Source organism: Dermacentor albipictus, chromosome 8, assembly GCF_038994185.2.
Source record: "Dermacentor albipictus isolate Rhodes 1998 colony chromosome 8, USDA_Dalb.pri_finalv2, whole genome shotgun sequence".
NCBI classification, from domain to species: domain Eukaryota; kingdom Metazoa; phylum Arthropoda; class Arachnida; order Ixodida; family Ixodidae; genus Dermacentor; species Dermacentor albipictus.
Window position 1 is genome coordinate 33,623,502 of NC_091828.1, and position 13,623 is coordinate 33,637,124.

The 13,623-nt window shown below is 44.9% G+C and overlaps 1 non-coding gene across 1 annotated transcript; it reads left to right on the forward strand.

The window, feature by feature from the left end:
• Positions 1–12,962: 12,962 nt before the first annotated feature.
• On the forward strand, positions 12,963–13,127 carry LOC135901560 (U1 spliceosomal RNA). Its single transcript, XR_010564171.2, has one exon. It is a non-coding gene; the product is annotated as a U1 spliceosomal RNA (small nuclear RNA).
• Positions 13,128–13,623: the final 496 nt, after the last annotated feature.

The window sequence follows — 13,623 nt, forward strand, 5'->3', positions numbered from 1 at the left end:
GCCAGTGCAGCCAGCAGCAGCTGCAGGATACGCTGGTGTGTCTCCTGTGCGCGTCGTTCCACTGCCAGCCGCTGCTGCTGCACGTCGCGCATGCTGCCAACCACCTCCCTCAGCTGTTGAAGTCCCTCCATGTGGGCAGCGTGTTGCTGCCGCAGCACCTCCATATGGACTGAATGCTGCTGGCGCAGGATGTCCATATGGGCCTCGTGGTGCTGTTAGCGAATAAGATGTGTAATTAGTTTAATTATATAAGCTCAGTGACAATGCCTTGGTGTGTTGCATTCATCTGCATTTGCAGGCTATTGTCACTGTATATTGAAACACTGATAATATCTTTCTGGTCCATCAAATTTGTGCAGTCCCATCCCATTAAGATGTCTTACATGGTTATACCTGCTTCCCTGAACCTAATGCTACTTCTTTCTTTTCGCCACATAATTGCGTAAATATTGACACATATTATTCCATGCAAATGTGTACAAGATATAATCAGAGCACTGTATGCATACATTATGCTTGTTTAACGATTAATTGTTGGAGAGGTCATATGCTCGTCAATTTCATACGCAGAAAAATATACGTCTGTGGCCTTACACATACCCGCTGGTTTTGCTCCAGCATTTGTCGGCGGAAGCGAGCCTCCTCCTGTGCCCTGGCTTCCGCCGACTGGCCCTGCCGAACATATTCGGCAGTAGCCATATGGACAGCGCCCTCAAGGTCTTGCTGCTTCGACTGCCTATGGGGGGGTGCTTGCGACTCTCGTGGAGTTGCCTGGGGGGTCGGCTGGAAGGGTGGCTGCTGGAGGGTAGGCGGTTGCTCTTCATGCAAGACAAAAGCAAACACTGCTCATCCACTGTTATCCGACCCACACAGCTTGATTGTCCTAACCAGTCACTTCAAAATGTCATTGCAGCTGCACAGCTACAATTATGATACACAAGGCAGTCGCATAGTTGGAGCAAAAGATGTCACAGAAAATTGCTGGTTACATTAACCTATAAGAAGCACAAGGAATCTCTATTACAACATCATGTCATTTGTAGGCTTGCATTTCTGCTCCATGAATAAGAGCTGAATGCTGGACACAAAGGTAGTAACAGCACAGTGGGCTACTTCATAGCAAGGTCATACAGCAACTGCAAACAATGCTACAACAAAAGCTGGGTCACTAACTTACGTGTAAGGCCACTTGGCCCAGCAACAGCTGCAGGACCCGACACCACAAACGTGGCTGTTGCTGGTTCACTGCGGGAGGGCCCTGCAGCATCCTCCGAACTTGCGTCCTGCAGTCAGAGTAGTGTCGTTGCGAGCAGTGTGTGCAATACGCATCATTTACACAAGTTGCTGCTCAGAGTGCATAACCTATATTGTAACCAGCACAAAAAACGAAAAAAAAAATATGGCTGAAGAGATTTTGGAATGTTGTATTACAATGTAATGCTGAAAATGTGTTAGGCTACAGCAGCACAAACAACACTTTTTAAACCCAATGTACGCACCTCGCTATCGGCGAAGTACTGCGGCGGGGAAACAAGGAGGCCGCCTGTCCTCCCAAGGATGTCGAGGACGCAGCCGTCCACACCACCCACTTTCCCGCCTCCAGTGGCCCTGCAAACACAACAACGACAACAACTACGTGAAACGACGTTACTGTCAGCATCATTAGAAAGCTCACCTCTTCTCGCTCGCGGCCCTGGCCGCTTCTTTCTTGGCCTTGTGAGCCATTTTGGCCCAGTGGTTTCGCCAACGGCTCGTCGACTTAACCGCTGGGCCCTGTCCGTTTAACACTGCCGCCACCGCCTCCCATAGATCGTTCTTTCGAGCAGCAGTCATACGTGGCGAGAACTCCGTAGAAGCTCTCGCCAGGTATGGGTGCTGCTCGATGAACTGCACCAGAATATCGGTCTGTTCCTGTGACACTCTGGGCCCTTTCGCTGCCGCCATTTCCGATTTTCAAACTTGGGAATTTCAGCCGGCCCGCAACACAGTAAGAAATTTACAGTAAAACATTCTGTCTAAGCTAAGCGCCTGCATAAAGTGCTCACTACGAATTGATTATTTTTTGCATTTTTATACCACTAATATAGAAAAGGTAAACAAGCTACTCACATTTACCGTTGTAGCAGCTTCTTTCACGGAGCGTAACCGTCAGCGCAGGGGCGCCAGGCCCAGCGGAGTATTACTGTTGCTGCGATCACATTGACGAGGCTATTGTTCTGTCGTGGCGGTGCTCTAATGAAGGGTGCTGAGTGGCTTGACAGTTCTCGATCCACTATGTTGCAAAGTTTGTCCTCGTGGGTTACGGTTAATTCTTGTTGGCCCTTCGTAAAGAAGAAATTATCACACGTCAGACATGATGCACCAAAAACCACACGACAACGTAAGCACTACACGAGCAATATTTACTCACCTCACTCTGCTGCATCTCACGGCTCCTGCAAGCAGCGCAGATTCTTCTCAGATGCAAGTGTACCGCTGTGGGCCGCAAATAGTTGCGCTGCGTTACCGACACACTAGCGGCTGTCAGCTGTTGCAGGTAAACAAAGGCTGCCATTTTGCGTGAGCTCAACGGCATGGATTGGATGCACATCCGACTACTATGTGGCTACGGTTTCGAAAATAGAGCAGTTGCGTTTGCATTTCTTTGGACTGCGGCAGCTTTTGCGTTGTAATGTAACAAAATGAATTTGCTTTGCGCAGCATGGAAGTCCGCTTTCATTAAGTGCTGTTTCACAAAACAAATTTGCTATACAGTCCCGGAAAAAGAGAAGAGAATACGAAAGAAACATCCGGCCAATGAAGGGAGCTTCTGATTGGACGATCCAAAAAACGTCGTGCCTACGTGTACACAATTTCCAAAATCGATGACGTCTCGCGAAGAGGCATTGGCATGAAAAAAGGCATTCCTACAAAATAGCACCCCAGGTGTCTCAGCAGCAGCACACCCACCCGTTGTTGGTCACCTCCATTTGAAATTCAAAAGGAAGTTTCACACGAGTGTTCATTTCGAATCACCGATAGCAATACCTCACCTTGGCATAGCCAACTACCTGTAAAATACTTCACATAACATCAATTTTCACATTGCGTGGGATTTACGCAAGTTTATCTCATAGTTTTCATGTAGAGCCTTTTGGACCTTTATGTGGGGGATAATAAAATGGCTTTTCAAGTCTAGCTCCTCTGAAATATATATAATTCAACACCTTGCATGCTAAGCTGCAGTTTCTTAAGTCCCAAACTGGCATCAAGAAAGCCAGGACTGTAAAATGATACTGGGCTGGACAAATCAGTTTCCAAAGATTTATGTTACGTTCTTGACCTCCTTTCCAGAGTTCCTGTGATAAGTTTGTGTGAAAAGACATTCTCGAAGCTAACATATGTAGAGACCACGCTGAGAAGCTTTATGTCAAGAATGGCTTAGCTGGCTGATGGTGCCTTTGGTGGAGCAATGAATTGCAATTTTTTTTATGATGTTATGAAGATAAATAACACCATAGCATGCAGACTTATGCTGCAGAAAGAAAGCAAGAAGCGAATGAGTAATTGCAAAGTGATCTGCATATTGTATCCCAGCTGTATTGTGCATGCCACATTACCAGAGAATCCTGCTGACCTTTAATTAACCTTTCCAGCACAACATGTCTTTATCAAGCCATACCTTTACATTGGGTTGATACATGCAGGGATGCCCTTTCACCTTCATGTAAGCTTAGCTCTGTCAACAGCAGATGCACTAAAGCTGAACACTCTTGCTACCTACTTCACATACTGCAACTGAAATGAAGGAAACACTAGTCTTAACAGTAAACTTTTAAACAGTGCATTTAAATACTTGTGCAACCTTCTTTTTGGAAAGACCATGTGGTGCCTAGAGATGTAGCTTGACAAGTAAGAAACTGATGTGCTTTTATCTAAAAATAGAATTGATTGATGTTTTGTGGGACAGGGTACCTGGTGTCTCAATGAGCACACTTTATGGCTGAGAATATTTTTGCCATTGTGTCAGCTTTGAAAACTTGTCAGAATCTTTAATCTTGGTGCATTAGAAAACACCTTGACACAAAATGAATGTAACCCTTGATGTCATTGAAAGAACAGTGCTGAAAACAATTCGATAAATACAGCAGAATGAAATGCAGAGAACTTAGGTGGGAAATAGGTAAGCAATTTACCAACCACATTATCAATGCAAGCAGCTGACACTTAATAAAATAAGAAAGCCCTGGAGCAAGTCTCTGGCTTGCAGTGAAAGACCTGTGCACACTTATGATGATATTGCAGTATTCATGGCAGGGACGGGCCATTCAACCTTACGCACTGTAACACTCTGTATATCTCTCTGAAATCTTCTTGTACCAACATGTACAAACTGCATGTTGCAAACAGCAAAATCATTGCTATTGTCCTACAGACAGTTTCCATGTTTATTGGATTCTCATTTTAACAGCTGACTTTAAGCTTCCATACTGAGAGCTGGACGAGTTAGTGCGTTTTTGAAAGAGTAGAAACAGTGCACAAAGTATGAAGGACAGTGAAAACGCAACAGGAGCACTGACTTGCAACTGAATTTTTTATTCAGGTATACATACAAGAATAATATGCACACACCATGCAATGTGAAAAAAAGCAAGCAAATGAAGTGCAAACTATTAATCATGATTGACATTGCTAGAAAACACAAGCATGAGTGACGTCGTGAGTTAACTGCGACATCATACTAAATCCATGCAAAAAACCATGTTAGAACTTACATGGGCATTATGCGATTCAATAAATTCAACAGTATGCTTATAACCTATGTATTCTAACATTTTACTTGAATAAGGTGCTAAGAAGATCAATCTATATATAGCTACAAATGCCTTAGTCACCAGATTTGAAAAGCGGGAGGACTTTCGTTTGTTTCAGAGATGAAAGAATACCTGTTGTGGGAGAATGCTGAGAAATAACAGCGATACTGAGGAGTCCATTGGGAATAATATAATGTACCAACATGCATTAGGAATTACGTCAGGATCTCCAAATTTATTAAATTTGCAGAGATACTTCTATATTTTAACAATATTATTAAGGCATACAAATTTTAAAAAGAAATGCCACTACGTTAGTATTTGCCATAGCAAATGATTTCCTAGGGGTGCATGTACAATGGCACCCAATTGAATATTGTACAAATAAAGCTCTACCACATGTGTTTGACCCCTGTTGATTGCAAGTCGCACAAGCCTGTTCCCTTAGTGAGTGAAACTCAGTGAAAGAAACTTGGCCTTCTTTGTGGAGCAAAGACAGTTGGCAAAAATGAAGCACACAAAGGTAGAGAGGTTTTGGTATAGCCTGCACAGTGAAAGATCCACTCAAGATCCAGGTGCTGTACCGTATCTTCAGAAGATAAAGCATTCATCTAAACACAAGCACAGGGTGTAAATGATCGCACTCCGATGCATGTGATACATAATGACAATCGCCACGAAAGCCTATCGCATTACTATTACTTCCACAGGTAATTTTCATGGCTGCTATGGAATGGCTGTCTCGCTGCACCACAATCTATAGCAACTAATACACTGGGCATTTCAAATGGTTCATGAAAGCGGGTTGGGCCCTGGCCAGACTGAAGCAGCGGCACTCGAGAGACACTTTTCAACGCCCAGCCTCGTGTGAGTCACTTGACACTCGTCACGGACACTTGCTGACATTGCCTTCAGGCGGGAACAGGCCTTTCTGTTATATTCACGTTTCACGTCCAGGCTTTCGTTACTAGGCTTCTGCGTGCGTAAGGCGACGCGAAATGTTTGAACGCACTTTGCTCATCGACAAAAGGCGCCCTTACTTTGCACAGCGATTTGGAAATGTGTATGCACCCTACATCGACGTCAATGCCGACGCGCACCACTTCTGCGTTTTCGAGCTCGAGAGCAGTGTGTCGACGTGGTGTCCAAGGCCAAATAGGCATCCGACTTTGCCAGAAGGCGTACACACAACTTAAAGAATCGCTACATACGACACACCCTGCAATATGCATGATCCGTGTCGGCACCATATGCAGTCGGCGCTGTGCTACCACGACTCTTCGAAACCGACAGTCCAAATGAGGCGACATGTCGTGCTGTTTCGTGGATGCAGCACAGTTCGTTCGAAGCTTCTGTAGCTTCGTAACGGCAGCGTTATTCGTACTCGCCGATATTACACAGTGACCCAATATGCAGTCGGCGCTGTGCTACCACGACTCTTCGAAACCGACAGTCCAAATGATGCGACATGTCGTGCTGTTTCGTGGATGCAGCACAGTTCGTTCGAAGCTTCTGTAGCTTCGTAACGGCAACGTTATTCGTACTCGCCGATATTACACAGTGATTTGTACACACCACACAGCCACAAGGAATCGCAACGGTCCTCCCACTGCGTGCACGCGTGTAGGCGCCGACAGTCATTTTCGATTTTGAAACGCTGCACAAAATAAATGCTTTATTTATTTAGGCGTAGTGTATTTAACAACAAAACGATAACGTTAGCATTTCATGTATTTTTTTTCTAAGTTTTCTTTTTGTGACGTCATCATGCGTGGCAGCAGCGGACTCCACTTGGGGTCGTCTGCTGCCACGTGCGTGCACCCAGCGCCGGCCTATTAATAAATGCATTTCTTTTCAGCGCCCATCGCTACAGGGGGCGTTGACGCCACTATCACTCGCAATGCAATGCACGTCTTGAAATGGGCAGAAAGGCGCACTCGTATCACCTGTTGAAATATGCCCCCCTCAGAGTTTGTGCTTTCTTGCTTGTAGAAGTTTGTCTGAATTTGGCGACGCGGGTAGCTTCATTGCTTCTTAATCTGTTCAGTCAAAAGTAGTGAGTTCCGACCGCCAGATAATTGTGTAGTTGTTTTCGTGTGACTGCGCTAGCCGACGCGCTTGGCATCCAACAATAGGATCATCACTCTACACCTAAAGCTTTCGTCGGCCTCCAACGGCCTCCAAAGAAAGTATGTTCTGTGCAGAGATGCGATTTCGACAACCGTACGGCTGGCCTTTTCCTGCATCGCTTTCCACGCTGAAAGCTCGAAACGCCCATAAAATCGAATGGCGGGGCATTTGAATATATAGCTCCAGAGGAAGAACAACAAAACAAATTTCGCGCCTTCGAAAAACAAAATGACGTCACTTCTGCTTTTATCGGACAAGGCGTCACATTATTTTTTCTTCCGCCGGAAGTGTTCCCACCACATACAGATGGCGCTAAGCCCCATGGACCGCCGATGGACCGCCATGTTTTGAACGTATGGGCTCCTATGGAAGCTTCGCTACCAGGTTTATTTACCTTGGAGTTTCCACCAAAAATTTTTGTTGGAAACTATGGTTTTTTTGTCCCGGAAAGGTGGACGGATGTTAAGAGTGTCGCCTTTGGAACGGGGTGGTGGGTTTCACCACCAAGTGGGTATGGTAGGGTAATTGATACATGTTAGTTTTAACGTAATATTTTAGAAACGGCTGCAGATATTCGCATCAAATTTCACGTGCTTACAAAAGATGCTCTTGGGTAGAACACGATACACTTTGTGTCTAGATGGTTTGCCTTTCCTCTGGCCCACTCCCAAAATTTCAGGTGTGTTTAATTATTTGATGTTTTCTCTGCAACCACGCAGAGGAATGTGATGAGATTACACAGTGTTATTATAAATAGCCATAGGTTATATCTGAACTAAAGAGATATCATATCCTCTTTGGAGTTTGCACCCCTCCCCCCCCCAAAAAAAATAATATCACTTCATTCATAGAGCCACTGGGGGGTTTCTTGCTGTGTAATTTTTTCCAGTGTTATCATTCATATTATCAGAATTTTTTTAGTTCAGGATATTTATGACTTGTTGTAGCACATGTGTACAAAGTTTCACCGGAATGAGCTGAATATTTACTGAGAAAGGTACAGTGAAATGGAAAAACTTATAATCAACGCAATTTGAGAAAAATGAAGTTTTATGTTTGCATACTGCGTGTGGATGCTCAAAATGCCCTAGGAGAATCAATCAATCAATCAATTCGCATCAATCTTTTGATGCGAATAGCATTGTTTGCCTACTTCAGGCATTTTAAGCCTATCTATCTATCTATCTATCTATCTATCTATCTATCTATCTATCTATCTATCTATCTATCTATCTATCTATCTATCTATCTATCTATCTATCTATCTATCTATCTATCTATCTATCTATCTATCTATCTATCTATCTATCTATCTATCTATCTATCTATCTATCTATCTATCTATCTATCTAATCTATCTATCTATCTATCTATCTATCTATCTATCTATCTATCTATCTATCTATCTATCTATCTATCTATCTATCTATCTATCTATCTATCTATCTATCTATCTATCTATCTATCTATCTATCTATCTATCTATCTATCTATCTATCTATCTATCTATCTATCTATCTATCTATCTATCTATCTATCTATCTATCTATCTATCTATCTATCTATCTATCTATCTATCTATCTATCTATCTATCCTCGTACGCGCGACTACATGTCACTACGTATGTGCTCCTGGTCGTTACGCCTTCGTGGTCATTCCACTGTCGTCATTCCAGCTTCCTGATCCAACTCTTGCCATGCTGTCGTCGTCGTCGTCGGTGCTTCTGCCGCGACCCAGTAGTCCAAATTGTCTAATAACTTCAGCCAATAGGTATGGGCTTGTGGTCGTTATGCCCTCGTGCTCGACGGCATTCGATTGTGTCTTATATCATCGACAAGTGTAGGCAGAACATGCTTCTAAAAGCAAAGCTATTCCTTGGGAACATTGCCGGATTTTGTGACCATAGTTGCTGCCTGGTTCTTCCCTTATTGAATAGGCCAACCAATCACACAGGAGCACACACGCCGCCGGCTTTCATGCAGCACCACAAGATGGCGCTCGCATCCGCGACTCCGGGAAGTCTGCAAATGAAGCTGTGCAGGGTGATATAGGCTGGACATGCTTCGAAGTGAAGAACCTCACAGTGAAATTGATTATGAAGAGCGATTGAGGATTTTGGAAGAACGTAAGTATGCTGGGAGATTTTCTAAGTATTTGTACAGGAAAACCATTGATTCACAGTGGAGGAAAAGAACTAGGAAGGATTACCAGCAAGTATGCGACCTATATGGTGAGCAACATGGCAACAAATAACGTCGAGCGGAAAGTCAGAGACGCTGACATAATCTCATGGGTGGCGGCAATGGAAAAGAAGCCTGCTATGAGTAAATACTTAAAAGGAAAAAAAATCGAAATCAGGAAAGAAACAATTTACGATAACTCAAAGAGAAGCTCATTGCTTTTCGAAGTGCGATCAGGATGCCTTAGAACACGCACCTATAAAGCGGTATACAAGAAGGAAGAAGAAGCATTCGCTTGTTGCAGTAAAGCCGGGGAAACGATGTAGCATGTTTCATTAGAATGTGAGGATATCAGTCCAGCAGTCGATTTAGGCATCTCTGGCCTCCTTGAAGCCCTTGGGTGAAGCGAGAGCAGGGAGAAAGTAAACATGTCGGGAGTAGAGATCGGAAGATTGGTTGAAGAAAAGTAGGGAAGCGACAAACAACGGAGGAGTGCAGAAACAAAGTTCACAATAGGGGTTCAGAAAGTTTGGTTATGGGAATTCAATGTGGTGTTTTTTCTATTCATTCTTTTTAATATACGTAAAAATTACCAAGATCTTTGTTGAATAAATGTTTTCATCGCCACCGACAACGCGTCCCTATGGCGTATGCGAAAAGGCTGTTTCACATGACGCGACTGGGGCGAAAAAAATCGTTCTTAGAACGACAGAAAGCTGAGCTAGTTGGTAAGGATTCATTATGCAAAATAGAAGTGAGGCGTGTAGACAGGACACAAGAGTAGAGAAGTGGACAACACGAACGCCGACTATCAACTGAAGGGAGCACTGAGGCGAAAAATGAAAGAAGACACAAAATTCATCTGCGCATGCTCAGGAAAGGAGTGGGTAAAAGGCAAAAAACGAACAGATAGTTGTCCAGTGAAGCACAATAAGAACATCAGTTTTACTGAATGTCGTATGGGTGTGGTTTATAAAATTCCCCTTAGCTGTGGCCAGTTCTACGTAGGGCAAACGGGACGGTGTATCAATCAGAGGCTAATGCAGCATAAGAGGTCGTTAACCAGTGGATCGCCTTCTAATCTTTCGCTACATTGCCGAGATTGTAACTGCAAGCCAGAGTTAGATGAATGCGCGATATTGTACAGGCATAAGAATGAAGATACGCGTCTTATGGTAGAGGCATGGCATATCTATAATGGTCGAAGTGCGTGCGTGAGTCAGCCTTCGATTACTTTACATAAGGAAGAGATTAAGTGCCTTAACAGTTATCTCTCACGTAGACCAGTACGTGTACCCGATTGACACGTGGTGTTACCTTTCCTGAGCATGCGCAGATGAGTTTTGTGTCTTCTTTCATTTTTCGCCTCAGTGCTCCCTTCAGTTGATAGTCGGCGTTCGTATTGTCCACTTCTCTACTCTTGTGTCCTGTCTGCACGCCTCACTTCTATTTTGCATAAAAATCGTTCTGCCACGCACGTCGTAGAACGATTTTCGCTGACAGCTTTCACATGCGTTTGCAGCAGCGCGATTTCCGTCGCAGCGATGCGCAAGGTTGCTGCCTGCATCATCATCATCATCATCATCATCATCATCATCATCATCATCATCATCATCATCATCATCATCATCATCATCATCATCATCATCATCAGCCTGGTTACGCCCACTGCAGGGCAAAGGCCTCTCCCATACTTCTCCAACTGCCCCGGTCATGTACTAATTGTGGCCATGCCCTGCCTGCAAACTTCTTAATCTCATCCGCCCACCTAATTTTCTGCCGCCCCCTGCTACGCTTCCCTTCCCTTGGGATCCAGTCCGTAACCCTTAATGACCATCGGTTATCTTCCCTCCTCATTACATGTCCTGCCCATGCCCAATTCTTTTTCTTGATTTCAACTAAGATGTCATTAACTCGCGTTTGTTCCCTCACCCAATCTGCTCTTTTCTTATCCCTTAACGTTACACCTATCATTCTTCTTTCCATAGCTCGTTGCGTCGTCCTCAATTTGAGTAGAACCCTTTTCGTAAGCCTCCAGGTTTCTGCCCCGTAGGTCAGTACTGGTAAGACACAGCTATTATATACTTTTCTCTTGAGGGATAATGGCAACCTGCTGTTCATGATCTGAGAATGCCTGCCAAATGCACCCCAGCACATTCTTATTCTTCTGATTATTTCCGTCTCATGATCCGGATCCGCCGTCACTACCTGCACTAAGTAGACGTATTCCCTTACGACTTCCAGTGCCTCGCTGACTATCGTAAATTGTTGTTCTCTTCCGAGACTGTTAAGCATTACTTTAGTTTTCTGCAGATTAATTTTTAGACCCACTCTTCTGCTTTCCCTCTCCAGGTCAGTGAGCATGCATTGCATTGCTGCCTGCATCGTTAAATAAAAACAACATGGAAACTAGTGAAGTATTCGAATTTTCCTATTATTATTTGATAATAGAATAAGTACACCATTCTTTAACGTTTAGAAGCGTGGAGACCTTACGACAGCTTGCAGATGCGGTGAGTGAGACGCTGCACAACACCGCAAGTATGAGTGTGCGGCGTCGGCGGGGTGGTTCCGTTTAGTACACTCTAGTTTCGTTATTACTATGGGAGCCAGAACTTTTTTCCTGGATGAGTATTTGCTTTTGCAGAAGAACAAGCTACTGTTGAGTGAGTATATGTAAGCAGCTGGCGCAAATTGTAGCGATGAAGAGGTTGACGACAGTGGTGATCTAGTGGGTAGGCACCTTATGTGAAAGCGGCGTCCTTCTATTGAACTGGATAGCGTGCAGCTTCTCCTTTGAAACGAATTCTGTAAGCGGAAGAAAAACAAAATGTTTATGAAGCTCCTAAGCAGTAGGCGCTGGTGGGTACACCCTATTAAAACATTACTAAAGTTGGCACGCGACATTGCTCCACAAAGCTACCAACGCGCAGTAAAACAGGAAAGCGCCTATTTTGACGGCGCTTTGTTTCGTCATGCATTGTCCCTCCCCCATCGCGCCAATCGCTGCGACTCAGCGACAGCACGACGAACTTGTTGGAATCCAGTCGCTGAGAGCACACGACGTCGCGGCGGTCGCTGAGCGACGGAATTCACTGTGCCAATGACTTAAAATCGCGCCATGTGAAACAGCCTAAAGGCATATACTACGGCGTCCGCGATTCGCGTGGTCATCGTCGTAGGAGGCGCCGCGGTTGTCTCCAGTCAGTACGGAGCGGTGGGTGAGCAGGTCATCCAGGCACCCTAGACGTCGCCGGAGAAGAACGCCGCTCCTCCGTCGCCAGACGCCCCTGCCTCGCGCTCAACAGGAGAGGGCACGCGTCCGGGCAGCGTTTCCCGCTCGCGCACGCGAGATTGAACCGCGTTCGCCGGCTCAACATCACACGCCTTCACTCACACGGAGCCTCACAGCGACGCTGACATCAACGCCGACGGCAGAAATTCGCCGGGGTGTCCGTATAATTGCTGTCGCAATCAAGTTTTTGCAAAAATATTCTACGAGGTCTAATAGCGCAACCAAAATGATCGACCGCGATTTTTTGGAATGGAGTCTGAGAGGGTCGATAGCAATGCCTGGGACTTTTGGCTTGGATGACCCTCGTGCTTTGCGACGGCATCGTTATTTAGGCGCAAGGCAAACCAGGGGAATAACATTTTGGCAATCTGCCACTTTAGCCATCAAGGTTTCTTAAAACTTAATTTACAGTGCTGTGCCAGTGTAGATTACACGCATAATTTGTTAATCCATCAGCTACCTATTTTAGGTGTTGTGTTAGTGAGAAGTCAAATGCACATGGATAACTTGCGCCACATGTAAGTAAGCAGAGAATGGCCCAGCTTTACGATGCCGTCTCTTGCATACTTACATGGTGCCGGGCTCTCTGGCGATCAATTAGGTCGGGGCCCCGTGTCGAGGCCTTACCATTGCACTAAGGTTGGCTGAAAGCACGCCACTACCCCAAACCGGGGCAGATGGGGCATGTAATTTTTGGTAGTGGGGTTCAGCGTGCACGCCAGCCCCTTCTTATCGTATTCAAAAATCAGATCACAAAAAAACTCGTCATGGGACGTCGACTCCATATTGCGATCGCTGAGCCGTTCATGATCCGGCGCCATGCTGCCATGTGCGATCACGCTGGACGGTCAACCAAAAGTCTCGAACACACCCAAGTTCCAGCGATCGCCATAGAAGGCAAGGAACCAGCTGCGGTGCATTCCAGCATGGAGCGCGTAAAATGAGCTATTGTAATTGGCCGTATACGTTGCCTTTTATTTTTGTTGGTACTCTTGCTTCTTGCGCAGCACTTTCGGTTCTCCTCCCGATTCGACCGGCGAGGAAAATCTAAATAAATGGGAAAAATAGAATAATATACTACAGTACAAAATTTATGGGTTTCATTATAGATACGATATCAGAGCATAAGTTACAAGTTGAGTTACTGAATCGTTTCGAATAATGATAAATAATGAGAAATCACTGAGACGACCGCGGACGAAATTCCATATATATAAGAAGAAC